General features: G+C 44.1%; 1 protein-coding gene across 5 annotated transcripts in view; it reads right to left on the minus strand.

Moving 5' to 3' along the window:
* Positions 1 to 7,002, minus strand: part of ADCYAP1R1 (ADCYAP receptor type I) — a 144,159-nt gene extending 137,157 nt beyond the window's left edge. For 4 of the 5 annotated variants that reach the window (XM_053958533.1, XM_053958523.1, XM_053958514.1 and 1 more), the window contains exons 1-2: positions 6,949 to 7,002; positions 6,398 to 6,659 (exon numbers count right to left, since the gene is read on the minus strand). The gene's annotated coding sequence lies outside the window, so the exon portion shown is untranslated. Of the gene's footprint in view, positions 1 to 6,397; positions 6,881 to 6,948 lie in introns of those variants that run through there. The other variant, XM_053958507.1, reaches the window with a different exon arrangement.
* Between the last annotated feature and the right edge of the window lie 18,127 nt (positions 7,003 to 25,129).

Consider the following 25,129-nt stretch of genomic DNA (forward strand, 5'->3'; position numbering starts at 1 on the left):
TCCAGCTGTGGAATGAGCAACAAGCCAGAGAACAAAGAGCTGGAGAACACAGAGCAGCATCCAGGGGCTTGGATGATGCAGAGGAACAATTTCCACATGGCTAATATTGGCTTTCCACTCTGCTCCCTCCCTGCAGCCACCAAGAACTATTCTCTAATGAAGCTCGTTCCAGCTGTTCACCCACTGTACGTAATCATCTCGGCTCACAAACCCATTCAGCAGCACAAAAACCCCATCCAGGCTGTCAAAAGCCACGAAACCCCAATGAATGAGCGTGGCTTGTGCCATCCAAGGCTGCAGTGACAGCTGTGACACATTCCCAGCCTTAGTCATGAAGAGCTCAAGCATCTGCGGTATTTCGGATGCTCTCATCTCCTCTGCATTTTAAGCTAGAGCACAAAACTCCTGGAAGGAATCCAAAGATCCAGCTCTCTAAAACACAGGAAATGAGTAACTTCACTAACTTTAACTTGGGTCTTTAAATAATGCACTTGTTCTGGCTTCTTTATAGAATTTGTTTCTAGGCCAAGAGAAAGTTCTGTTTTGTGTCCAAAATCTTAGATGCAAATTAAGCCCAAGCTCAAATTTGGCTTTTGGTACTAATTGCATCAACTTAAGAATGCAATTCCATGTAAAATGTAATTATTACAAATATTTTGTTTTAAAAGGAAATGTTTTTTACTTTTGACCATGACCGTGTCATTTTATGTTTTTGCTAGAAATAAGAAGCACCTTCTCTAAACCTACTTCAAAAATGTGACAGTAAGAGCAAAAACAGAAATGTTGTGATTTAATAAAGTCTTTCCATTCCAGGAAAAGGAATTCAGAGTTAAAGATATCTAAGCTATTTTAAACTCCCTTTCCAAACATATATAATTTATTTCTGCTGTGGAGAAATGTACCCCTTACTGCTCCAACTTTAACTCCAGTCTATAAATCAATGTGTTCTGAGAGGCTCATGTTTTTATTTTTTTTTGCGTTATTTGGTTTTCAGTAAATAATTTTAGAGGCAATAGTGAAGGAGGAAGATGTTAGTTAAGTCTATTTATCAGTGGACTTTGTTAGCTTAGAACAGAGGGTGAAAGCATTAGAATAAAAAAGCACTGAGCTATTGATACATGGCAAAAAGATGCCTTTTAGGTCACCTAGTTCTGAGCACAAGGGCTCCAAGCTGGTCAAAATGTATTTCACAAGGTGCCAGCCCTGAGCTAATGAGGTCTGGTCAGCATTCATCTCCTGCTCTGTGCAACTTCCAGTGCAGCCATTCCCATCCAGGGTAGAGCAGATGGATTTGGAGCTTTGAACAGCTCCTGCCTGGCTCGGAGAACAGGCAGAGGCAGCTTGTGTGTGCCTGCAGAAAATCATGTCACTGTCCTAGATGTGTCCCTGTGCTGGTGTATGCACAAAATCACATCCCAGCTTCAGCTGGCAAATCCCTCTGAGTAACTGGATGAAGGAAGAAAGTGTTGATACACCAAGGAAGCCTACCAGAGCTCAAAAATCAATGAATAATTTTAAAAAATCGAACTAGGTAGGATATTGTCTGGGACATGTGGCATGAATTCTCCAGCAGCTGCATATGCCCTTCATGGAATAAAGGGAAAATGTGAGTGAGGAAGATGTGAGGTCCACCACAGCAGTCTTGGGCTTCCCATTGAACTTGAGCTTTGCATAAAACTTGCCAGCTATCAAAATTTGTGAGCTAACAAAACACCACCGGCCTGGTCCCCCAAGGAAAGATGGGAAAACAGGCATTTCACTTCTGGGGATGCCTCTGAGATACCATGGAAGGCTCCATCTGGCTGATTGTGGATGCGTGTCTGAGTCAGCCACTGCCAGAACCTCCAAGGGGTGATTCATCTGACCCACCCCAGGATGGGGTGAACCACTCTGCTCGTTCCTTACACAGTGAATTAGGGTGATTGGCTTGGATGTGAGAGTTTAGTTTTCAGATGCTTTCAGAGAGTAGATGAGCATCCTCCAGGCAGGCAAACACTTCAGAGTGAGAAAGTCTTCCCTCCACATGAAATGAGCAATAGTTTTGCCAGGGGATCATTTGGGGACAAGTTTCTTCTTAAGAATGAGTGAATTTATTCATCCTCCACCCCTCAGAGATGGACCTAATGATGAATCCGCTCCCCAGAAACCAAGAACTTAATTCAGTCACATTTCCCTTCGACACAATTTTTTTTTACCTTAAGAATCCTCACAGAATCAGACTAGACAATGCACTGTCCCTCGCAGGGATAGAAAGTAGCAAAATTTGCCTGATTCTGAGCAACAAATGAATAAAAATAAAAAATCCAGGCTATTAACCCACCACACAGATTAAAACATCTTTTCCTGCCCTAACCCTCAACTCCATTTAGCAAACCAACAAATCATAGATAACAGACCATAATTATCCTTCCATCTGCAGCTCCCAAGCAATCGTGACCCAAGCATCTCTAATGGGGTGCAAAAGCCACTTTGACTGAGGCACATTTCTTGTGAAATGCCTCAAACTGGATGGACAAACCTGAAAACAGACCTGGCAGATGTTGAATGTATGTTCAGCAAGGAGCTCTTAGACATCAATACTCCCAATGTGTTACAAAATAAATTATTATTGTTGCTATTGCCATAATGATTATTAAGAAGAATTTGAACTGATACATATTTATTCCCTTTTCTCTAAGTTTTAGAGTGAATTATGAATTACATTAACAAAAACTAGATTTATTGAGTTATTTGTTCAGTATTTTGATGCTTGTTTTGGTTTGGGTTTTATTAACAATGACATTAAGCAGAGGTTTTTCCACCTTTAAAAACTTTTTTTTTTAAGAAAACTATGGCAGTCAAACAGATCAAAATAGTTTCAGGTCATAGCTCTCTATCAAGGAGTAAGATATGACACCTGAGTGAGCAGGGATGAGACTGTCAGGGTGTCTCCAGGGCAGAGAAATTGAAGGATTTGTATTTAACAGAGCAGCAAACAAGAGTCCCTGCAGCTGCGTGTTTCTGCAGGACCCCTTCTGAGGAAATATTCCTCAGCACAACAGCCACTCTGGCTTTAAATCCTCTGTGTGGCAATGATTCCACCTTTTCTTTAGGAGATGGAATGGTTTGGCTTGTCCTAAATTCAGCCCTGAAATTATTAATCTGTCTACTCTGGAGATGAACTTGCAGGGGGACACAATCACTGAGCTGCAGTGAGTTACATAAACAAGGCTTGAACGACCCAGCAAGTTTTATACTCATTCCTAGTTTGCCTTGTGCAGGTAAAAGTGCAAGCCTAAGGAGACAGATAACAAATTGAGAGAGCAAAAGGTGGTCAGAGGATAAAACACCAGCAAAGCAATGGGGTGAGGGGTGGACATTCTGCCATCAAGCTTCTGGGAAAAAAAAAAAAAAAAAAAGAACAAAACCAAAAAACCTGCCTTTTTTCCCCATATATTTGTGCCCACACAATTACAACCCAAACTGCATTTCAGCAGCCACGACACACACAGGAATTCCAGAACTTGTTAGTGCTGTGGAAAACTACCAAACACCTTTCTGTATGCAAAACATTCCCTAAGAACAGAACAAGTTCAGCACCAAGGGAACTGGGAAAGTCTCCCCAGGGATACTCTGAACAGCCTCTTTCAGTGGTGCCACAGCTCACCCTGACGAGACACTGTCAGCAAAGATGACTTTCAAGTTGTGGATAACAAAAAAAAAGAGAGAGTTCCTCACTGCTGCATTTACATCCCTTTCAGCAGAGCTGTTCCACTTCTGTCCTGATGAGGAAAATTCACTCCAGAATCCTGTTGACTGCAGTGTGTGCTGAAGCACAGATGGTATGGGATTGGCTGGACGTGACAGGAGCAGAGGAAATGGAAACAAGGAAACACAAGCCAACAAAAAAATTCCCCTCCTTGACTTAAAGATTGCGGCTGCACTCTCTGGGCCAAGGAAAGGGGCGAAATAAAATTGAGCATCTCCACTGACTTCCACATCCTCAGATCAGTTTTCCTCTCCTGGGAACAGTGGCAAATAAGCAATTTCTCTGTTAAATCAGGACTAACTGCAAGACCTGGTATTTTTGTGGGTTTCTCCACCAGACAGGAGTTGCAGCATGATCCTGCCCTGAGTTCACTTTTTCTCAGCACTTCTTAACTCAGATACTCTGGTTTCATTAAAAGATAATCTGAGCTAATTTAGGAATTAGACTGTTTGTACTAAGTGTGCTCAGAAGGAAGGAAAGGCAAACAAAATCTGCTACATTGGAATGAATCAGCTCGGGGACACGGGGCTCAACTTAGCAAAGGCACAGGCACATATGGAACTCAACCCCAGGAAGAAAATATCTCCAGGATGCTGTCTCAGTCAGCCAAACAAGGAGAGATGTGATGAACAAAGGTCTAAATGTGCTCAGCAGCGCAGCCCACAAGCTCAGAAATCTCAGTTTTTCTCTCCCTGGTTAGCATCCCACAACAGAGCTCCTGCCTCCGTGTTTGTGAGCCTCACAACCAGCAGCAGCAGGTCTGGGCAGCTCCGTGGGGCTGTGGCACCACCGTGCCAACAGCAGAATTCCTAAACCCACAGCAAGGAAGGAGCCCTCCAGTCTCCTGCAGGGACCCCCATGGATGACTGAAAGCTAAAGCCAAGGAGCGAGCACAGAGCCTGTTTAAAAAGAAATAAGTGTATATGTCTGACAAAAAGCCCCCTCCTCGTGACCTTGAAGGCTGTGGTTATCCTCCCAGCCATTCACACATCTTTGGTTGGAGAGAACAAAACAGCGGAAATCCTGAGATAAATGCCCAGGACTAAATAAGATCAATTGGAGCTGTCCTGAATGACAGCAAAGCAGCAACCCTGGCCCACAGCACATGGAAACAGGTGGGAATGCAAGTGGAAGACCACAAGCCACACACAAGCAGACACATCAACTCTAATCCAACTCCCCTTACTGCCCTGACCAGCATTCCTTAATTATTCACCAAATTCCAGTGCTGCCTTACCCATCCTACAGGACAACTCCTTCCAAGCCAGCTCCAGGCTGATTGGCATTAGCCAAGGGGAGATGCTTGTATAACACGTTCTGTCTCTGCAGCTACACCAGGAGCACTTTCAGGAGTTTGCCTCCGTGCTGTCATTAACCTCCAGTAATCAAACATTCCCTAGGATTAGCCACGGAAGCATTTCCCTGCTGTACCTGACCGGTGCTGCATAGGCTGGGCAGAGGAGTGAGGGAGCTGTGTACCCAAATAACAGCAAGTGCAAATCCATTTGTTGTTTTTTTGACTCCAACAGATGAAATTAAAAAATCCAACAAGCTGCTTCAGTTACATATTGCTGTACCAGTCCACCACTTGCACTGTAATTAACATGCACCAGACGGATGGTAATTGATAATTCCCTGAGAAAGAATCACATCACTTTGCTGCCTTATTCACTTTAGTTAAGATTTTCTCATTATTATAGCTACCTCCAGTGCTACTCCAATACATCCTTCAAGCTAAAGGCCAGATTCTGTTTACCTGCAGATCAGATGCAGAATAAATCCACTGACTTCCAGGGAGTTCTTCCAGATCTGCTGCTGTGTAAGTGGGATGATCATGCAACCATAAACACCAATGTGTCACTAATCAAATCTCCTTTTTTTTCCATGCATTTTCCAGTTCTGCACGGCAAGCTGCATTATTGGATTCTCGTTCTCTCCCTGGCTGTAAACTCCTCAGATTCCAACACATACCTGAACGCTTCGCATCCTAAATTCAGAGCACAGCGGGAAAGAGCCTGTCCTGCGTGCCATCCCCCTGACTGGAGATGTGCTCGGCATGCAGATGGTATAATTAGAGCCAGCTGTTCGAGCACTGATAAGGAGAAGTGCCCAGGGGCACACCAGCAGAGGTCAAAGGCACACGAACCGCAGTTTCTCCCTAGTACCCCACGGTAAAAACAAGCAAGTCCTGCTGCACTGCTTGGAGGGTGAATCAGAGTTTCTGCGGCAGGTGAGGATGCGGAGCTGCATCGGGAGCCTTGAGCTCGGAAACGCCGACAGCAGCGGCGGGGCTGTTAGCAATCAGGTTTTATTTACCAGCCATATTGTGTTAAAACCAGACGTGATTCCCATACCGAGCGCCTCAACCTGTCACCGCCAGCAAAGGGAGATTGATTTGTTTGCAGAGAACCGAATCTATCTGGAGGACGCATCCTCCGGGAAGCCCGCATGCAATTCCCCCCTGAAGAAGTGCTCCCAGGACCTGGGGACGCGGAGGGACGAGCCGCTAAATCAGTGATCAATGTCACTCGCAGACAAGCCGGCGGTTCCTCTTCCCCCGCCGGCTGCGGCAGCGCCGCCGTGGCATCCCCGGGCTCGGGGGATGGGGCTGCCCCGGGAGGAGCTGGGGGAGGCCGGGGAAGGACTCACCATTGCAGCAGGGCTCCGTCCCGGCGCTGGCGATGCCGCATCCCCGCGGGCGGGCGCGGGGGGACAGTGGCCGCGGGGAGCGGTCCAGCCCCGCTGCCCGCGCTGGCTCCGAGCGGCCGCGGCCGCGCTCCCCCCCGGCCGCAGGAGGGGTCGGCGCCTCCCAAGGGAATCCAAATTCCTCCTCTCTCGCCTGCCGGTCATGTCCAGGCTGCCTTTGCTCAGGGGATGGGCCAGCTCCTGGCCGTGAAGGAATCTGCCATCGCTAAATCAGAAGAAATAAAAAAAAAACCAAAAAAAATCTCCCTAACAAACCAAAAAACAAGACCCAAACAACAACAACAACAAAATAAAAGCAAGGAGGGAGGCGGGATATTTTAAAACTTTTTTTTTTTCCCTCTCTATTTTTTGTTTTCTTTTTTTTAAGGGAGCTGTCGGTGCTCGGGGCGGGGCGGGGGACGAGAGGGGTGCTCAGGCTGGCTGAGATGCTGCGCCGGGGTGAGATGCTCCGGTGCGCTCGCCCCTGCCCCTGTGCCTGTGTGTGATTCTCATACCCAGACAATGCTCTGCAAAGCGAGCTGGTCCTGCGGAGAAATGCAAACACCTCCTCCCCCGAGTGCCTGAGCAAAGGAAAAGCGATATGGAACCAATAGCTTCTCCTTGGCTGCTCTCATTAATATGGAGCAGAAAAAGAAACCAATGAGGAGGAGCGGGAGGAGGGATTTATTCAAATCAAATTTCCCCAATCGAACACCCTTTCTCCTTTTTTCTCTTTCCTTTTCCCACGTACCCCAAATCTGCCTTCTCCCTGTCGCCTTAGTCCCGTTTCTGCTGTCCCAGAAATTTTTATTTCTTGTTTCATTACTGTGACAGGGTCAGCAGCGCCCGGCGATGGGAGGGAGGATGGCATCGCTGCTGGGAGGGAGAGGGGGCTGTGCGAGGGAGGAGGATGAAAGGAGCCAATTTCTCCCGGACCTGCAGAGTTGATCGGAAAGAGAAGCGATAAAGTAGCTTGGAGTTGTCAGAGAGGGGAACTGCGGGGGAGCAGAGCAGGAATTTCAGCTGGAAACACCATTTTGCTGATGGTGTGTGCAGATGGGCTGGTGGCCTGTGTCCAGGCTGAGCTCTCTGAGCTTGGAGAGAGGATTCTTTTCTCTCGTACAGGAGTTGCACACCTAGAGAGGGAAATGACTGCACAGAACAGCAGCATCTGTCCCGTGCCACAGAGCCATGGAACCCCTGGAACAGCTGTGCAGGAGTGGCACCTGTTGCTGGAAAATGACTGAAGAGGAGCTGCAGGGAGGGCTGGAGAGAGGGGAAGGGGTGTCCAGCTGTTTCCATGTCCAGTACCTGCAGAAGAGCAGGGTGGTACCTGTCCCCTGCACGAGAGCACCCAGGCACTGCTCCCTGCTGCACAGTGCTCGAGGGGAGGCTCTCCAGACCTGGGAAATGACCACTAAAGGAGCCTGAGCATCGACAGCAGGCCCAGAGGAGTCCTCTGCCAGGATATCCCATGGACACACTTGGCCCCACGCTGATTTTGCTGCTCTCAGGCCCCCCAGATCTGTGTCAGGAATTTGAGGTGCTGAATGCCCACATCCTTACCCCAGTTCTGTGAGACGTGCTGGAAGAGCAGCTGCCTGCTAATGAGGTTCTTCTAATTACCCTGAAATTCCATGACACCTGTATGCCTAGGATCTTCCTGCTGTGGAAGCCCTTTCCTCTGCTTATCTTTTCAAAGGATCACAGAACCATTAAAGCTGGAGAAGACCTCAAGATCATTGATGCCAACCTCTGACCAAACACCCCCTTGGCAACTGAACAGCACTGAGTGCCACATCCAGTCATTCCTTGGACACCTCCAGGGAAGGAGAGTCCACCACTTCTCTGGACAGCCCATTCCAGTCTTTGACCACCCTTCAGTGTATCAGAAATCAGAATTTCTTTCTGATGTCCAACCCGAACCTCCCCTGGCACAACTTGAGGCATTTTCCTCCTGTCCAGGGGCTTGTTGCCAGGAAGAAGAGACCAATCTCCACTTGGCTACAACCTTCTTTCAGGGAGTTGTTGAGAGTGATAAGGTCTCCCCCAAACCTCCATTTCTCCAGTTTTTTACCCCTTCCCCTTCATTTTCTGCATCTCCCATCCTCTGTTCCCCATGGCATGTAAATGAATTTCAAATCCTCCTTTCCTTCACCCTTGTGAGAAATGGATTTGTAAAGAATTTTTAAAGTTTGACAGAAAGTTCACACAGTCTTGTACATCTGTATGTAAACACTGAGATAAGGTGTGTTGACTTAAGAAAAGAGATGACATTTTTGAGAGAGAGATTGAACTAGAAATAAGTTTCAACAAGTTACAAAATATGACTTTGTAAAAAGACCAGATATTTTAGAGAATTAGAACTGTAAAAGATGCCTTGTAGCAGGACTAGGTGGAGAAAAAATATAAGTAATTGATGTTAGAAGTAATAGCAGCATTGTGTAGCAAAACCTAATAGGCTGAAAAACATTTATAAGGTATTGTAACCAAGAAATAAGTCAGCTTCTGATAGAATAGATAAGTTTTACATCTCTTGTCTCACTATTCATCAAGACTGATAATAGAATAAAATTATTTAAAACACCTCTCAGTTACCCCATCTCTGTAAAAGCTAAGAAAACCAACACACTCTACTTCCTTTAAACAAAGGAGGGGAAAAAAGGCAATTTTGTCATAAAATCGACTAAATCCATGACTTGTCCAGCATGAAAAGCCCTGTCCCAGTTGCTGGACTGTCCCTGTGGCTCTGAGCCCACGTGCAGCAGCCTGGGGGGCACAGCCCCACAGCAGATCAGCAGCCCAGCCAGCCCTGCTGCAGTGCCTTGGCACAGTCACAGCCCCATGGCTGCACAGATGCCTCCTCTGGGGAGAACCTTGTACAGACACGCTGTGAAAGCACTCAGCTCTGGTTTTGTTCCAGCACCGTGGAGCAGACTAAAGAATCAACTAGAACTTCCAGAGCTTTGCTTTGTGGATTTTCCTGCAGGTCTGCCATCTTTCGTCACATCTCACAAAGAAAATAATTATAGAATAATAGAATTATTTATGTTGGAAGGGACTTCAGAAATCACCCAGTTCCTACCATGGGCAGGGACACCTTCCACTATCTCAGACTGCTCCAATCTCCATCCAGCCTGGCCTTGGACACTTCCAGGGATTCAGGGGTAGCCACAGCTCCTCTGGGCACCTGTGCCAGGGCCTCACCATCCCCATAAAAAATTTCTTCCCAATATCCCCTCTAACCCCACCCTCTTTCAGTTTAAAGCCATTCCCTTTGTCCTGTCACTCCACGTTGTTTTCCAAAGTTCCTCTCCAGCTCTCCTGGAGCCCCTTTAGGCCCTGGAAGGGGCTCTGAGCTCTCCCTAGATCCATCTCTTCTCCTGGTGAGCACCCTCAGCTCTTGCAGCTTTGCTCCAGAGCAGAGGGGCTCCAGCCCTTTGATCAAATTTGTGTGCTCCCCTGGACTCTCTCCAACAGGTCCATCTCCTCCTTATGTTGGAGATCCCAGAGCTGGAGCCAGCACTCGAGGTGGGGATTCTCCAGAGCAGAGCAGAGGGACAGAATCACCTCCCTCGACTTGCTGCTCATCCCTCTTTTGATGCAGCCAGGGCACAACTGACTTTCTGGGCTGGGAGTGCTCAGTGCTGGCCCTGTCCAGCCTCTTACCACGTCTCAGGTCTTCTCAGGGCTGCTTGCAGTCCATTCCCTGCCCAACCTTTTGTTTTTATGCTTGGGAGTGCCCCACCCCAGGTGCAGCACCCTGCACTTGGCCTTGTTGCCCTCCACAAGGTTTGCACAGCCCCACCTCTCCAGCCTGTCCTTTGGAGCCATCCCTGCCCTCCTACGTGTCCACCACACCACCAGCTCACTGTCACTGGCCAAATTCCTGAGGATGCGCTCGATAATGACGAGGGCATCAGATGATATAGGACAGAAAAAACTTCACAGCAAAATGTTTGTTCTTCCCACAAAAAGGCATCTGCGTTCACTCTGCAGGCTTAAAGAACCTCTTCCCTCACTCCAAAAAACCCACAAGAAAACAAAACCAAAACCCTATCTGTGTTCTCTCAAAATTTCCAGAATTTATGGCAGTCCTACCTCAAAAGCCCCGCAGTGAGATGCTGCCTTAGCTTGCTAAGCAGGGAAGAAGACTCCCAGGTGTTCAATTATTATGTGCTGATCCAACATCTGCTCCCTATCTTTCCCAGGAGAAGGGCAGTGGGCCAAGAGAATCATCTAGTGGCCCATATCCAGCAGCAGTTGGACTGCCTTAGATGATCTCAGCTGATTTTAGTATCAGGTTTCCTACTGAAATAGTGAGGAAAGGCTGTCCAAGAACTTTGTTCCCCAAAGAAGTCCATTTTTATGAGTAGAAAAACAATTAAGCCACTCACAAGCAAGTGGTGTTTTATTGTTATCCTCCTGAGCAGTCTGCTAAAGAGGTCTTTATTACTTAAGTATGTGTAAAGCACAATAACCATTTTTGGCTGGTGTGAGGCACTGAGGGGGACAAGAGGAGGCTTCCTGAGGGCAAAGTGTGAGTTCCTACAGCCATCCATCCATCTATCATCCATCCATCATCCATCCATCCATCATCCATCCATCCATCCATCCATCCATCCATCCATCTCCATCCATCCATCCATCATCCATCCATCCATCATCCATCCATCCATCCATCCATCCATCCATCCATCCATCCATCCATCCATCATCCATCCATCCATCCATCCATCCATCCATCCATCCATCCATCATCCATCATCCATCCATCCATCCATCCATCCATCAGCCATCCATCCATCATCCATCCATCCATCCATCCATCCATCCATCCATCCATCCATCCATCATCCATCCATCCATCCATCCATCATCCATCCATCATCCATCCATCCATCCATCCATCATCCATCCATCCATCCATCATCCATCCATCCATCCATCCATCATCCATCCATCCATCCCATCCATCCATCCATCCATCCCATCCATCCATCCATCCATCCATCCATCCATCCATCCATCCATCCATCCATCCATCCATCCATCCTCCTACTCGGGTAAGCTGAGACTGGGTTAAATGTGTTTTATTAGAAGGTCCTTGCTCTTTGATTTTGACAGCTGAGGTGTGATTTAATTAACTGGACACCCGGGTCTGAGCTGGCCAAGCACCTCTGCCTTCGTGTTAAGGTCAGGTGTTATCAGTGCAGGCACTGGAATATGAGGCACAATCCATCCCAGCCCAAGGAGATACTGAAAGCAGCTCCAAGGAACTGCGTCCTCAATGTGCCTGTTTCTCTCCACTCTAGACCTCTAAGGGTTAATGAGATTAATCCCTCTTTCACTATCAGGTTTGACAAGCCTGGAATGTTGAGGCTCACCCTCGTAGCTTGTTCTGCTCTGCTGGACAAGGACTGCCCCCAGACAGTGCCACAGCCTCCCACCCACGCTGAGATCCTCCTGCCAGGCCTGACTGGCCTGCAGATCCTCTGCTGTGATGGCCAAGCTGTGCTGGGCATCCAAAGGAGACCCAGAGGAAAGTAAAATTCTCTTGTGCAGTGTGAGCTTGAAAAATACCTCGTGACAGGTGGGACCCTCCAGCCTGCATATTCTTCAGTCGCTTCCCACTGAGAAGATTCCCAGCAGTCAGAAAGGGACATTTCCTGGTTCCTGAGGACAAGATCTGGTGGGACTATTATGCAAACAGTGCAGTCACTTGTTCCCTGTGTAGCCATGTAAACGAGCTGCACTGTTTGAAGACATTTCTGCTTCTAGAACGGTGTCCACAGCCAGGGGGATGCAGTATCCTAAATCCCTCACCTGGGATGTTCCTGGTGGGTAGACAAAGGTCTTCATCACGGTGTTAAAAGGCAATGACTCAAACCCTGAACCTGAAGAGCAGCAGGTATCCTGTTGTGTGATCACTTTTACCTTTTAGCAAATATAAAGTTGCTCATCCCACAGAGCTGTGCACCTCAGGATGCTGGAAGGTGTCAGAGCAGCCACCAGTGAGAGCTGAGTGCTGGAAATTCCATCCCAGCTGGATGGAGGGGAGGCTCTTGAACTCAATACCCTCAAAAGGAATTTATTTGAAACAAACCCCTTGATTCCTGTATCTAATCATGCATCTCCTGCAGCTCCTCTAGGAACATTTTAGATCCACAAAATCTACTGAAAGAGTGAATAGTTCAGGTGCGAGGCTCCAGTATCCCACTGCTCTTGAAGTCAAGAGTACAGTCACCAATAAATTCAGAATTCTTTTCCCTACCTGACCTCCCTCTTCTTTCTGGAGCTCCAGCTTGGCATGAAGACAGAATTTGTTCTTTCCTCTTCTCAGGTAAATAAGCTACAGATGCCCTTTGACAACCCCTTGTGATTCATGATCAGCCATTTAAAGAAATTACATTGTGTGAATCATCTTTCCAGTGGAAGTTACATCCCCACTGAAGAGAGTCAGCAGAAGAGAATGTGTGTGTGCTCCTCTGAGAGAGTAAAACCAGGCAAAGTAGTGATGAACAAGACACAACAGAAGGTAATCATGGAAATTATACCTGTGGAATTGTTCTGGATTAGGAGCCTTCAACTTTCAATAGAGACTACTGAGACAGAAAATGGTGTGAAGATATAAAAATGGTGTTGAGAAGGTAAATAAGGAAAAAAGCATCCGCTGTCCTTAATTTCCTTTGGAAAAATGCCAAAAAAGAAAAAAAAAATCAGGGAGGCCTGGTTCAAAACAACAAAAAAAGTCTTAAACTAAAAATGTGACATGACCTGACAGATGCTAGAAGCTTGCAAGGATTTAAAGCCACTTCATGGAGGAAAAGTCCACAAAGGCAATTAAATACCATGAGACCACTTCTGGCTCAGAAAGTTTCTGAAACACTTTTCAGTAAATGCTGGGAGACAATTTAGGGCAGTTCTATGCTAATTCTTTCCCCTTGCTCTCTATAGGACCTTGCTAGACTTTCTGATTTTGGTTTAACTCAGAGGAGATAATCTTACATTTTGTGTTGTCACACTTTGTCACCCACCAGCACCCCCAAATCCTTCCCCACAGGGCTGCTCCCAATCCACACTCCTGCCAGCCTCTATTGATACCCGGGGTTGCCTCAAACACCTGCAGGACTTTACACTTGGTCCACATGGGTCACTTCTGGAGCTTGTCCAGGTCCCCCTGCATGGCCCCATCCTTCAGGAAGCTCACTGCAGCCTCAGCTTGGTGCCAGCTGCAAATTGGCTGGGACAGTGCTCAGTGTCACTGTCTGTGTCATTGATGAAGATTTTCATCAGTGCTGACCCCAGTACAAACCCCTGGGGGACACCACTGGTGTCCATTAGAACATTGAACCACTGACCACAACCCTCTGGATGTGGTCAATTCCTTATCCACTCATCAATTCCACCTCTTTCTGTTTTCTCATAAGGGTGTTTGGGAGAAGATGTGCCAAAGGCTTTACAGAATTACAGATAAATGATGTCTGCAGCCCTCCCCTCGTCCGCTGATGGAGTCACCCCATCAGGGAAGGACACTGGGCTGGTCAGGCAGGATGTGTCTTTGGCAAAGCTGTCCTGAATCACTTCCCTGTTCTCCAGGAGCCTCAGCACAGCTTCCAGGAGGATCTGTTCTGTGATCTTCCCAGGCACAGAGGTGAGGCTGACAGGTCAGGAGTTCCCAGGGTCCTCCTTTCTACCTTTTTTAAAAAATGTTTGCAATTTTCCCATTTTCCCATTCCAAGGGACTTCCCATTCACCAAGGACTCCACTTGACTGTCAGATAAATATGTAATTTACAGGAATATATTTCATGAATATACCCTTAAATATGTGTTATGTAATTTATTATATAAATTTCTATTTCAATCTGAGCCAAAAGCTGCAGGATTCTTGCAGTTCTACTTATAACTCCTGTATTGCTACATGGCCAAGATTCATCTTACCACACTTTAGATGTTTAGATGGATGAATTTTTGAGGGATTTCTGTCTTCTATGTCCTCTGTTTCTGGGGATTGAGCCCTCCTGTGACCACCAGGGGATTTCAGAAACATCTGGGAATTTCTCTCCTTCCAAAACTGAAATTGGAAGGGAGACCAACAATGTTTACACTGTGTTTACATACTTAGCATTCACTGAAGGAATTGTATGTTGTTATCTGACAGCACCTCTTTATCAGGAGGAAAAGACATGCAGAGTCTCAGAGAGCACAAAAAGGTTCTTTATGTCTGACAGAAAATAAAGCTGACGATGACAACTTCCAGTTCCATGGAAGTGTGGAAGGAGTCTGTTGTTCAAACTGCACTTTAAGCCCAGGCTGGGTCTCTGGATTTTGTCATGGTGAGCCTGTGAACCTCCTGTTGTCATATCTGAAGTGATATTCAACTTCCAAATGGAAGACACCAGCTACTCCCACAGCTGAGCTGAGAGCCAGCCCACTGATTTCTCTTCAGCTGCTTTGTTCCTGGAAGTCCAATTCTCCAAGCATTCCCGCCCAAGAACAAACAATTGCCTCTGAGTGAAGTTTTCTGCCTTCTAGAAGTCATGGAATCATTAAGGTTGGAAAAGACCTTCAAAATCACCAATCACAGTTACCAACTCAACACCGTGTTCTCCACTGAGCCGTGTTCTCAGTTGCCAATACACATGATTTTTGGACAACGCCAGGAATGGTGGCTCTGCCACTTTTCTGGGCAGTCTGTAGGAACACAGAGGAGAAGATGGACGGGGTGTTGGCAGCACTAGCCAGGAATGGGAAGCACAACAAAGTGCTGAGAAGCTCTAAGGGACAAGCTCTGAGCTGTCACTTATGTCCCGCTAAGGCTCAGCAGGAGGTTTGAAATAGAAAATTGAAATTTCCAGTGAAAAACTGTTATCTTTTTTCTTGTCTGGGGGCTGGTAGTTGCAGGAGGAGTGGTGAAATAGCACAATGAGAGGCTTGTCCTTAAGTAGCACCAGAAGTCAGTGATTTGATGAGGGATATTTCCAAATTCCCAAACAGATGTTTTAATTTATAAAGCCCCACATTTACCAACATTTTTTTTATTTCTCAGAACAGAATTTCTAAACCTTTTTTTCTTTAGAAGTTTTACTACATAAATTTATTTCTCAACCAAAGTTTTTGACACTCTGTAGAAAGAATTGGAAAAAGTAGCATTAAAATAACAAGGAATATAAATCTGTGCCTTCTCTGATAATCCAAATATCAATAATGAGTGATCTTCAAAAGGATTGATTGATTACTCTGAATTCCCACCTACAACTATAATGCAGCTCAATATACACAAAGCTTTCATGTTTAATAAGAATTTGTGATTGTTTCTGAAGAAAAGAAGCCATAAATAAATACAGGCCTAAGCAGCTCTCCTTATCAGTTCTTAGAATGATGGATATTGATTGCAGTGAGATATGGGTATTGATTGTAGTGAGGTAAGGAGCTTAAACTAGAAATTTTTGAAGAAATAAATGTTCCCTGAAGGCTGAAAGTTGTCTGTGGTTCCCGCTTGCCAACCAGCATGGAAAAAACCTTCCATCAAGCATTCAGACATTCCTGCATATTTATCTGAGTGTGACTGATAAGAAGAAGTCTCAGGTGCATTAATCTATCCAAAGAGTGTGGATGCCTATCAGAATCTATTAAATCTTCCTTTAAAAGCCACCCAATAAAATACTTTCAAAGCTTGAGATGATTGAAGGGGAGTCCACCTGAGGATTTTTGTGCTGCAGATTGATCTCTGAGGGTTTGTGGCCCAAGTCCTGGCTGAGACAATTTCTCCTTAATGAAAGCACGATAAAGACAGTAATGAAGCAGATTTGAGGAAGAGGTCACTGATCTCTCCAGCTCCCACCTCCAGCTCACTCACACACCTTCCCTCATCTTCCATCCACCCTTTTCAGCAGCTGGAAGATGCAATACATCCTCCTTAGACAGCTCCTACTAAAATTACTAATGAGCAACTTGTGGCTAAATTCAAAGGTCGCGCTCCCCATCTGAACTCTCTTCGTTTATGAACTGGTTTTGCCATTTGGGACAGTTCTGCCTTCCTTTACTTGCAGGCACAGACAGATTGCTCCCTTAACCCTGCAGTCAAGTGTTTTTTCTTTTAATTTCTCTGACAGGATGTCTTGAGTTCATTCCTTGCTGCACTCCTGGTGAGGTGAGGATTATCCAACAGCTCAAGGTCTTTGATTTTCAAAACACTTTCAGTTTTGCATCTGGTTTTCTCTTCTTGCACGAAATACTTTGGAGGGAGATTCTCCACTGCTGAAGGAGGAGAAGTGGAAAAAAATTCAGCTGTAGAAGACTAAAAAACATCTCTTTTCCTCCAAATGGAAGCAAATGACTCTCCAGTGAGGACTGCAAAGGTCTATGATTGGCCTGAGCACCAAGTCTGGGTTAGCCAAGCCATCATGAAGAGGTTTTAATGGAAGGAACTCATGGCTACATTTGCAAATGCAACTCGTGGAGTTTTCTGTTGAGGAACTGATGCCTCTGCTCTTTTGTCTGCTGCAATTCTTTATGTGGAATGAGGGAATTCTCTTTTATCTAGAGAGAAAAATTTCTTTGTTTCATATTTCTCTCAGAACTTCATTGTCTCAATTTCTTACTCCTTTTATTATTTTTTTTTTCTTAATACCCTGTCTTAGGTCCTGGGTGCTGCATGTATATAGAATCTACATGTGGAATAGCAACTTCCAAGTAAGTCAGGGCTTGAAAATGCAGCTTTAGCCATTACAAAATATCTCCTACTTGTGCTTACACAGAGGGAGTAGCTGTGTCTGCTGCTGCTGGTAGTTTATCATCATTTAGTAAGCCAGACTGCAAAATAAGGAATATGCTTTGTCACTGGAGTGTAACTGCTAATTGCATTCAGATATGTTCTTTTTTTTTTTTTTTTACTTTGCTTTTTCCCTGTATTTTTTATTTTCTGTGCAAATTTTCTTCCCCTGCACTTGGCTGAAAGCCAGTTTTCTTAAATGGAATATGACAAAGCTAAAAATCATTTTCCTTCTCTGATAGAAATCTCTTCTGCTGTTCCCATGCTGCAAAAAACCCTTTGCATTTTAGTGTACATTGATATAAAATCTGATCTACAGGAGGCTGTGGCCTCCCTTCCCTTCCCTTCCCTTCCCTTCCCTTCCCTTCCCTTCCCTTCCCTTCCCTTCCCTTCCCTTCCCTTCCCTTCCCTTCCCTTCCCTTCCCTTCCCTTCCCTTCCCTTCCCTTCCCTTCCCTTCCCTTCCCTTCCCTTCCCTTCCCTTCCCTTCCCTTCCCTTCCCTTCCCTTCCCTTCCCTTCCCTTCCCTTCCCTTCCCTTCCCTTCCCTTCCCTTCCCTTCCCTTCCCTTCCCTTCCCTTCCCTTCCCTTCCCCTCCACTAAAAATCACAGAATCACTGAATGTTTGGGGTTTGAAAGGACATTAAAGATCATCCATTTCCACCCCCTGCCACGGGCAGGACACCTTCCACCATCCCAGGCTGCTCCAAGCCCTGTCCAACCTGGCCTTGGACACTTCCAGGGATCCAGGGGCAGCCACAAAATTCTGTGCAAACAACCAAAGGTGGGTTCATCCAAAATTTCTGTCCTCATCTCCTCTAACATGAACATAATGAAAACAATAAATTAGATAAAATATTTGCAACAGGAGACCACTTTCTCCTCTAGCTCTGTCAAACATAGAAGAGAAAAGTAAAAGCCAAGGTTAGGAAGTAAAGGCCAAGAAAATTCATTTCAGAAATAAAAAATCGTAAGAAGAAGAATAATCTTAAAGAAGTAGGAAAAGTAACCACTGCAATAAAGTGCCAGAGAAAGAGGAAGGTTTGCAGTATCTAAGGGATTCACCTAATCAAAGGTTGGATATATCTGCAGTGGAGGTGCCTGCATCTGAGCTAATCCTTGTTTCCCTTCCTAGTCACAGAAATCTCCTTTATAGAAACCAGAAACCAGAACAGGAATCACATCAACCGAAGGCAGACATGCAAAATAAACAAGAAAAATCATATCCTAAAAGTGCTGTTTCTCTCCTCTAGCTTTAAAGGAACCTGTGTTGTCAACATCTAAAGGTGGGTGAGGTGAATCCCACTCTGGATGTCTCCAAGACAAGTCTGCCACTTAAAGGAGATGCTTTATTCAAAAATAAATCACTGACTTCCATAAATGCATAAATTGTAATATGAATAATAATTCCAGATTAATATGAAGGTCTGATAAAGGGAAATATATTTCCCTGATAAAGGGAAATACTTCATGAAACAATTTTCAGTGATGGAATGCATTTCCATAAAAAAATGACAGAGACCAAGAGTACAGTTTAAAACCAAAAGAATTGGAAAATTAAAAAAAAAAAAAAAAGGTCAACATTATCCAGAGGAAACATTAATAATATTGAAATAAATTCAGCAGGGTATGTTACAACTTGACAGCTTTAATCACTCTTCAATTGCTGAAGGTCAAGGCAAAAATAACAAAATATATTACCCCAGACATGAGATTCTTACATTTTCATCTAATTTACCTTTTCTGGGCAAAGAGAAGATGGGTTTAGACAAGAAAAGGATCTGATGAATATAGGACATTCCTATATTCTCAAAATATTCTCAATAATAGCCTATATTCTCAAAATACATTCATCCTATTTTTTGAGGTAATTAATAATATTGAAACAGGCAAATAAACAAAACCACCACCCTCTCTTCTTATTTGGATCTGGATTTCCACTCTATTCTGAAATTTATCACTTCACCTTTTGAGTTTCTTATGTTTTTTTTTTTTTTGAGCAGGTGGTAGATAACCTGATTTTGACAGTTCCTCAACAGGAGCAAGGATCATTATTAGAGTTACACTGAGAAATACCTATTGCGGAAAGCAAAACAGAGAATGAGTTAATTACAAAAATCAAAGTCATGCAGAACAAAAGGCCTCATATTTCACATGGCAGAAAGACATGGTGCAGTGTCACTTCAGGGAAAAGCTCCCCAAAAATGATTCTTTAGCACTTTATTTTATCTTGGAACTGTCTTACTTCCATTTCTATTAATCATTTATACTTGCTTTACATAGCCTTGCAATAAACAGTGAATAAATTCAACGGGTTTGATATAACTTCTTTTGTATTTTTGTCACAGCAAGACTGTCTCAGAATTCACTGTAACTCTGCACATATTTTACATTTGAAATTAATAGTTCCTCACACATTGCTTATTTTAAATACCAGCTTTGTTTCTGCTCTCTGTTCAGTCAAAGCATTGTCTGATTCTAAGATGCTGACACAACAGAAGGTGGATGTAACACATCCTCATCCTAAAAATTGGTGGTTTATGAGTTGTTTTTTTTTCCCCCCCTGCACTAGCAAGATTAACAAGAGTCAGATCTGCCTATGCCCAAGACAAATACTTTTCTGTCTTTTTTATTTTATGCCATCAGCATACCTTGAATTCACTTAATGCTTACCTTAAAACCTAATTCCTCTCCTAGTCAATTTAGTCTAAACCCTTGTACAAAGGTTGTAACATCCTTTCTCAAATCAGTTCTGATCTTTGCAGCCAATTGCAGCCGTTTGCATTTCTCTTTCTCATTCCTCTGGCTTCTCTCCACCTGTGCTGCTGCTTTGAAGATGCTGCTTTTGTCATTTAATCAGATTTTTTTCACGGGCAGATAGTGCTAGGAATGGAATGACTTTAAACTGAAATAGGGTAGATTTAGATGGGATATTAGGAATAAATTGTTCCCTGGGAGGGTGGGGAGGTGCTGGCACAGGGTGCCCAGAGCAGCTGTGGCTGCTCCATCCCTGGCAGTGTCCAAGGCCAGGTTGGAAGGGGCTTGGAGCAGCCTGGGACCGTGGAAGGTGTCCCTGCCCATGGCAGGAGGTGGCACTGGATGTTTTTTCAGGTCTCTTCCAACCCAAACCATTCTGTGTTTCTATGATTCTGTGGTAACTGAGTGTCTCACAACCCTCCGGAGCAAACTTACTCCATCCTTACAAGTGGTGAATGAAAGGTTTAGAAACGTTGGCAAAGATACAAGTCTGGGATTCAACCCATTTTCTCTTAGTGAAGAGATTCTTAAAATAGCTCATCTCTGCTGAAAGTAAAATTTTGAGTTTATTCCACCAAGTGAAGATGTCTGCAGTATAAATGTTTACATTTTTAAATGTGGAAGGACTATCACTACAGCCTCCTCTTCCATATGTACACCTACCCAGTGCAAATAAGGTCAATAATTCCTGTAATAATACACATTGCTCATGCTGATTTTAAAGTGCTTTTACAGCCAAAGATAAAGTACATCCCTCAGATGTCTCCCATGACATCCTTGGCTTTTCACCAAGTACGTGCAGACTTAATACCATTAGATCTACAGGCAGCAGGAATTTACATATTGCAAAATTGCTATAGTACCATTTCATCTTTCAAAACATCTTCTCCATGTGATTTTTTTTTTAAAGCAATAAATATGCATCCTGCAAATACATTAAGAATTAAGCTGAGGTTATTCCTTTTTATAAGTAATGGCTGTGTTGGTGAATAGAAAACCTGAGCTGAAGTTGTGACAGTGACGGTGTGATCTCATTCCTCCTTCCCTTCTGATTTATTAAAGAAATATGGATATTGATCTAGTACCGATATCCAACTGTGACAGACAAAAACTCTCTAACAGTTTAAAGTTAGAAAGTGTATGTTCATTGCGGCGCCGGGCAGCGTGCGGGATAGCTCCCAAATACACACTGCACCTTTCAAATTATTACAGAGTCCTTTTATCCACACAAGTATTGAATACCCAAAATACAAATACATATTCATCATTTAGTACATCCAATTCCTCGCTTCGTATGCTATTCATTCCAAAAGCTATTAAGCATGTGTAGTTTGTTCCTTGAAATGGGTCGGTGGTCCCTTTCATGGGGAGGGGTCCCAAAATGAGGAAGTAAATGAAGTCTTCCTCTTTCTGACCTTTCTACCTTTTCAATGCAAATGTGACAAATGAACCTTGGTAGAACTCCCATTCCCTGTCTTCAATTGGTTTCAGAACAGAGGAGGCCCACAATTGTCTTATGTTCCTAAAAGCTATTTGTCACTTTCTATATTCTTCATTATAAACCCAGCTAACTAAACATTGTGTTGACAAGCAATCAATTATTAGTTAACTACTAACTCTTAACTTCATCAAGGCCTACTTACTTATTTTAATTAACTCTAGTAAGGCTTATCTCTAACTAAAATCTTAGCTCCTCTAAAATCTCTAAATCCCTTAAAGTTTATGTTACACTTCCTCAGTTTCCCCATTTAGAAATGGCAATGGTGGTGCTGGTCTGCCCTGGAGAGCACCAACAACACAACTCTGAACTCCAGAGTGTTTTTCCTCCATCTCTTGGAAGCAGATGCTGACACACACATGACTTTTAACTGCACAGTACCTGGATACAGGTGTTTTCCCAGGACACTTCAGCCCAGGGTCATCCACATTTAATTAAGGCTTTGCCATCAGCATGGAGAGGCCAAAGTTGAAGTCGGTTTTCTATATATTTGTGACTATCCCAGATAATTCTGAAGGATCTGCTCTGCTGAAAGATATTTCAATGAACCATGGAGCCAGTTTTTTTGCAACGAGCTATACAAATACAACCCAGCTACAGAGCCTCTGAATGTTCCTTTTATTCATTTCTAGTTCTTTTTTTAAGAGCAATAAAACCCATCATTCTATCAATTCTGCTGTTTTACACTTTAGGGCCATAATGAACTGCTCTGAATGAACATGAATTGGAAATCTAGGAAAAAAAACCAATCAGAAAAGTCAGCACTGGTAATAACGAGTATAAGCCTTAGAGCTGCAATTTTTGTGGGCATCTCTTTCAGGTCTTTTTTTTTTTTTTTTTTAACAGCTTTCCAAATCATGACAGGCAAGCAGGCTGACTTAACACAATCATTTAGATTGCATGGAATTGTCTCCCAGTAAAATTGCCAGCCATCATTCTCATTTGAAGCACTTCAGAGCATCTCCTCAGAAATCCTAGGCAGAAATTTGCAATATGAGTGGGAATTGGCTCTGTAGGGGAAGAAAAACAGCCTGGGGATTCCTGAATAACAAACAGAGTGTTGGTGAAATAATAATTATTACCCTCAGTGCTTGGGAGATGGCTCAGCACAGAGCCCTGCAGTGCCCTCAGGCAGCCAGAGCAGGGTTCTGCTCCTCTGCAAAGCTCTGTCTGGGAAGAGAAGCACAGAACCTGCAAGCAGCACGTCAGCACATGGATAATTTAGTGTTAGAGAAGGGACAGAGGGTCAAGGTGAAGCTCTGACAGCCCCACGCCCTCTTTCCTTTGTGCTTTGATTCATTCCAAATAGAAAAGTACTTTTCCTGCACAGATGAGTATAAGTGTCAATGTAGTAGAGAATGAAAACAGCAGGAGAGGGGAGTGTTTTATGGATTTGAGATTGCTGATGACCAGAAAAGGATTTTAAGGATTCGTAGAATTTTTAAGGCTGGAAAAGACCTCCAAGATCAAGTCCAGTCTTTGACCAAACACCCCCTTGTCAGCCAAACCATAGCACAGAATGCCATGTCCACTCGTTTCTTGAACGCTTCCAGAGATGGGGATTCCACCCCTTCCCTGGCAGCCCCTTCCAGTGCCTCACCACCTTTTGAAGGCAGAAATTCTCCCTGAAATCCCACCTGAACCTCCTGTGGAAAAAGAGGCCATTTCCTTTTGGAAAAGGCATTTAGAGGCCTAGAATTTCCTAAGTAGCCTGGCCTTGGAAACCAGAAGTAATGCTGCCCATGTTTAATTTTCATCAGGAATGAGCCTAGAAAACCCAAGAAAGCATTTTGCCAGTTTCCTTGTTTCCTTCAGTGTGTTTCTTCAGCAGTGATTTTCAATATCTGATCATCTGTGAACCCCTGGGTATTTTTTCCCTCTCCAGTGCTATGTGGCAAATTTAAGCCTAAAAAACATCTCAGCTGTGTAATTACCACAATCAGGGAAAATGGGTGAGAAGTAATTTTAGAGTAATTCAAAATTATTTTTTCCAAGCCACTGGAAACCTGCAGAGGCAGGAAAGGAAGAGTGCAATGATACCAACCCCACCTTCAGGACAGGGAGGCCTTGGGTGCCAAAAAACCAAAGATGGATTTAACTCTGTTCAAAGTCACGTTTTGTGTGGAAATTGGGAACTGTATACTCATGGCTGCACGGAGAGTGGAAGGAGCAGTCATTTAAGAAGTGGAAAATTTGGAAGGGATGAAGACTAGACCAGAAAATGATGGTGTCAGCTCCAGTGCCAGTCCTTCAAAGGTCTCTCAGGTCCATGTGCATGGAAAACAACCCTTCAAAATAGTTGAGTATCATTTTCTTCCAAGGGAAAAAATATGAGGAAGACCAGGAAAGGAGGGAGGAAGGTTGCCTGGTTTGTTTTTGGGATTTTTTTGTTTTTTTTTTTTTTTTTTTTTTTTTTTTTTTTTTTTTTTTTTTTTTTTGTTTGTTTTTTTTGGGTTTTTTGTTTTGTTTTTTTTTTGTTTTGTTTTGTTTTGTTTTGTTTTGTTTTGTTTTGTTTTTTCTTTCTTTCTTTTTTTCTTTTTTTTTTTTTTTTCCTCCTCCAAATAACAGAAGGGATTTACCAAGAGACTTTGGTCCTCCAGATGTATTGGAGCCTGGGCTCCAATAATCTCCTGGATCAGAGGTGACCCTGAAGGCATCAGGAATATCACTCCCTTCATTCTGGCTCAATGCTAACAAATCCTCTGGGCTCAAACACACTCTGTTCAGTGTAATGGCTGTGGCTGGTGTGTCCAAGGGACAATTAAACTGCATTTTCAAATTAATCACATTCAGACTGGGAGGAAGGAGCAGCATAATCTGAACATTAGCTAATTAAAAGGTGGTGGGGGGGAGAGAAAACTCCAGAACCTAAGTCATTGAGAGGATACATAACATTTGAGACAGCTTTTGAGAATAGCAAATTTTCTCTGGGAAAAACATGTCTCATCAAGTAACATTTGTTCATTAGTGTAACTTAGGGACCCAACTTCATCTCTTCATCACTTCTTCACTGGAAAAACAGCTCCTTCCAAACATATTTTCCTACAGCCTCTGTTTTCTGAGCATTCTGAACATACTGATCTCAAAGAAATGTCAATGAAATAGGTTTAATTTCCTTGCATGTAATAAAGTACCTGAAAGGGGGTTGTAGTAAGGTGGGAGTCAGTCTCTTCTCCAAGGTAAGAATTGGCAGGATGAGAGGAAATGGCCTCAAGTTGCATCACAGGAGGTTTAAGTTTGATATTCAGAAAAAATTCTTTTCTGAAAGGATGGTCAGGCATTAGAACAGGCTGCCCAGGGCTATGGTGGAACCATCATCTCTGGAAGTGTTCAAAAGACATGCGGATGTGGCACTTGGGGACAGGGTTTAGTGCTGGATATGGTGTTGGATTAACCATTGGACTCAATGATCTCACAGGTCACTTCCAACCTCAATGATTCTATGATTCTAAACCTCCCGCTCTGGCAAATTTCTTTTTCAAGGAGTTTTTCAGTCTTCCAGTCAGGCCTGAGAATCTTCACCTCTTCCCAGCATATTTTACAGAATAATTTGTGACGTCCAGACGTACCATGCTGAGCAGTAGCTCCTCACCCACATCTAAACCCTTCCTGAGGTGAGTAGATGAGACTGTAAGCAAAGGGCATGTGCACCTGAATCTGCATCAGGAG

Source organism: Vidua chalybeata, chromosome 1, assembly GCF_026979565.1.
Source record: "Vidua chalybeata isolate OUT-0048 chromosome 1, bVidCha1 merged haplotype, whole genome shotgun sequence".
NCBI lineage: Eukaryota > Metazoa > Chordata > Aves > Passeriformes > Viduidae > Vidua > Vidua chalybeata.